Source organism: Moschus berezovskii, chromosome 25, assembly GCF_049115385.1.
Source record: "Moschus berezovskii isolate FMDL1 chromosome 25, NW_MosBer_1.0, whole genome shotgun sequence".
In the NCBI taxonomy this organism is placed as follows: domain Eukaryota; kingdom Metazoa; phylum Chordata; class Mammalia; order Artiodactyla; family Moschidae; genus Moschus; species Moschus berezovskii.
In genome coordinates this window covers 21,838,048-21,842,285 of record NC_142484.1, presented here as the reverse complement: position 1 = coordinate 21,842,285, position 4,238 = coordinate 21,838,048, and the positions used below count along the sequence as shown (strand labels likewise).

General features: G+C 38.5%; 1 pseudogene; it reads left to right on the top strand.

Annotated features, from left to right (window-relative positions):
* Positions 1–354: 354 nt before the first annotated feature.
* Positions 355–3,960, top strand: LOC129548356 (olfactory receptor 8G1-like; annotated as a pseudogene).
* Positions 3,961–4,238: the final 278 nt, after the last annotated feature.

The window sequence follows — 4,238 nt, the reverse complement described above, 5'->3', positions numbered from 1 at the left end:
ATGGGCCAAAGAACTAAACAGACATTTATCCAACAAAGATATACAGATGGTTAACAAACACATGAAAAGATGCTCAACATCACTCATTATCAGAGAAATGCAAATCAAAACCACAATGATGTACCATCTCAAACCAGTCAGAATGGCTGCTATCAAAAAATCTACAAACAATAAATGCTTGGAGAGGGTGCAGAGGGTGCAGAGAAAAGAGAACCCTCCTACATTGTTGGTGGGAATGCAAACTACAACAGTGTGGAGATTCCTTTAAAAAACTGGAAATAGAGCTACCATATGACCCAGCAATCCTACTGCTGGGCATACACACCAAGGAAAGCAGAATTGAAAGAGACACACATGAACCTCATTGTTCATCGCAGCAATGTTTACAATAAGGTAGGATATGGAAGCAACCTAGATGTCCATCAGCAAACAAATGGATAATAAAGCAGTTGTACATAAAAACAATGGAATATTCAGTTCAGTTCAGTTCAGTCACTCAGTCGTGTCCGACTCTCCGCGACCCCATGAATCACAGCACGCCAGGCCTCCCTGTCCATCACCAACTCCTGGAACTCAGCTATTAAAAAGAATGCATTGAATCAGTTCTAATGAGGTGGGTGAAACTGGAGCCTATTATACAAAGTGAAGTAAGTCAAAAAGAAAAATACAAATACAGTATAATAATGCATATATATGGAATTTAAAAAGATAGGAAAGATGACCCTATATGCAAGACAGAAAAAGAGACACAGATGTAAAGAACAGACTTTTGGACTCTGTGGGAGAAGGCAAGGTTGGGATGATTTGAGAGAATAGCATTGAAACATGTATATTACCGTATGTGAATTAGATCACTAGTCCAGGTTCGATGCATGAGACAGGGTGCTCAGGGCTGGTGTTACTGGGATGACAGTGAGGGATGAGATGGGGAGGTAGGTGGGAGGGTGGTTCAGGATGGGGGACACATGTACACCCATGGCTGATTCATCTGAATGTATGGCAAAAACCACTACAATATTTTAAAGTAATTAGCATTCAATTAAAATTAATTTACAAAAAAAAAATAGATTCAGAATCTCAAAATCTCAAATGCTCCTCAGAACTTCTGGTTGAGGATCTGATTTTGAAAAAATCTCCAGGAGATCCTGTGAAGAAATCTTGATCACTAATTGATGAGTTCAGGATTGACAGAGAATCCCTCTTGAAGGAAAAAAGTTAGACAACTGGGCACATGTCAACTGCAACTGCTTCTTTTCTCAAGAGCTTGTCTCCTGAGTAATGGAAATCCTTGCAGAGTATTTGACTCCATATTATTTATTGCCTGGCATATATGAAATCCAGGATACACCTTCATAGAACAGTGAACACAACCGCTCAGGGAAGAACTGAGAAAGGTGCAGATGTTTATATCCTCCTATGTCTTAAACACTATGCAATTTACTTGTCATACAGAGGAGAATGAGTCTGATTCAGTGCATCATCTGACTTATGGTTTATCTCAGGTCTAAACATGTGCTGTTTAGAAATGACAGTTTTCTGAGCTTGAAGTTGGAAGGTTAAATCAATTGCAAGGTGTTGGAGAATGTTTTCATGATGACTTCTAACTTAAAGAAGATTTGAAAAGAAAATAGAACATATTTACCACACAACAGAGACAGAGAGTTGGTAGGATTATTTCATGTGAGAAAAACAAACAAAAAGATAGACAACTGAGAAAACATGACATAGTCCCTGAACTGAAAGAAATTGAAAGTTTGGTACCAGAGGAATTTGATGACAAAAACTAAGGATGGAGAGGGGCAAAAGAGTGTGGAATTTTTTTTTTTTTTACTTTATTCTAAAATCATTAAAGGAAATCTTTTCTCCTGTGTCCCTGAATGTGGATCGTCATCTGGTTTAGGGTTGAGTGCATCTTGTGACAAGAATTAATAGTTCATTCCAGTTCTAGGCATTCAAAGGTTAAAATATTTTTCTTACTTTGATTAAAGAGAGTGTTTTAAATCCTTCAAACACTCTGCACAAAAGAAACTCTCTCCTATTTGCATTTCCTAGGATATATATTTATGCCTTCTTTCTTGTCTCTCCTTCATAAAAACATCCATAACTAAATACGGAACTCCAGGTATAAGTCTATTTCAGTGCTTCCAAACCTCATGGCTCACATGTTCTTATGTCCTTCAGTCAGTAAGTCATGTCCAATTCTTTGCCACCGCATGTACTGTAGCACACCAGGCTCCTTTGTCCTACACTGTCTCCCTGACTTTGCTAAAATTCATGTCAGTTGAGTCAGTGATGCTATCCAACCATCTCATCATTTACTGCCTGCTTCTCCTTTAGCCTTCAATCTTTCCCAGCATCAGGGTCTTTTCCAATGAGTCAGCTCTTCGCATCAGGTGGCCAAAGTATTGGCGCTTCAGCTTTGGCAACAATTCCGTCCAATGAATATTCAGGGTTGATTTTGATGGCACACATAGAAAATGGTAATACTTATATGGCATCATGGGATAGATAGATGAGGTAGTTTGTACTTGATGGTGACCAGTTAAGAGACTCTGAATGTCACACTTTAAATTCCATCTATAGATTCCATGTGTATATGTCTCTGTATATGTTATCTATATTTTTATATACACACACATATATGTATATATGTGGATGCATATGATGTATATATACTATGATACATTCAAATATTCATCAATTAAGCATAAATATTAATTGCTTCCAATTTGGATTGTTATGCATAAAGCTGCCATGCACTTTTTAATGATTATAAACATGGCTAAATGTTTTAATAGAAAATAAATTTATTATATTTGAAAATGAGGCTTTATAAACATTGGATTAAGATGTACATTGCTTACATAAATAGATACAGAATTAAGTGATTATATAGGTCAAAATGATACTGTGAATCATTTATACGAAACACTCTACTCCAACAACAAAAAACCATAATGAATTCCCTCCAGTGACTGTGTTTTTCTGATTTCCCTCCAGAGACTACATGGACAAAAATGGCAGCAGAAAAATCACTCTTCAGTGACTGACTTCATCCTCGCTGGGCTCACAGAATGGCCATGACTCCAACTGCCCTTTTTCTTCCTCTTCCTAGGAAACTACGTGGTCATGGTGGTGGGGAACCTGGGTGTGATCGCAATGATTGGGGTCAGTTCCCACCTGTACATCCCCATGTACTGTTTAATCAGTAGCTTATCCTTCATTGACATATGTCAGTGCATTGTCATTACCCCAAGAATGCTGGTGAACTTTGTGATAGAGAAGAACATCATCTCCTACCCTGAATGCATGACTCAGCTTTACTTCTTCGTCATTTTTGCTATCTCTGAGTGTTACACATTGGCTGCAATGGCATATGGATGCTATGTTGCCATCTGTAGCCCCTTGCTCTATGTCATCGTGTCCCATCAGACCTGTTTCTCCCTCATTTCAGGAGTGTATGTTATGGGACTTGTATGTGCATTCTCTCACACAGGCTACATGCTTAGGGTTCATTTTGGCAAATTAGATGTGATCAACCATTATTTCTGTGATCTTCTGTCCCTTCTAAATCTCCCCTGCTTTAACACCTATGTCAGTGATTTACTGGTTCTATTTTGGTACACTTAACATCTTTGTCCCCATCCTGATCATCCTTAGCTCCTACATCTTCATTTCCAGCATCCTCCACATTCGTTCCATGGAGGGCAGGTCCAAAGACTTGAGCACATTCAGGTCCCATTCCTCAGTTGTTGCTATTTTCTATGAATCTGCAGCGTTCATGTATCTGCAGCTATCATCTGTGAGCTCCATGAACCAAGAGAAAGTGCCCTCTCTCTTTTATACTATTGTTGTCCCCCTGCTGAATCCCATGATCTACAGCCTCAGGAATAAAGATGTCAATGTGCCCTGAAGAAAATGCTTGACAGAAGAATATTTTTGGGACTAGACATAGCATGAGCATGATATTTTATATCTAAGTCTTTACTTATTACATTGTATGAATGTATGGTTCTCTTACATCAAAATCCTTGCCAGAGCTTAAAATCTGAAGTAAGTACTCCTTCATGCTTTGCAACATTGCTTAAGCCAGTACACTTCCTACTATGCCATTTATTATTTTGGGTGTGTACTTGCCTGCTCATTGTCCAAAATGCACTGTACTGTACTGTTCATGAAGGTTACCCACATGCATGTAATTTACTGCCATATCTGCAGTACCTAAGATAGTTCCTAGC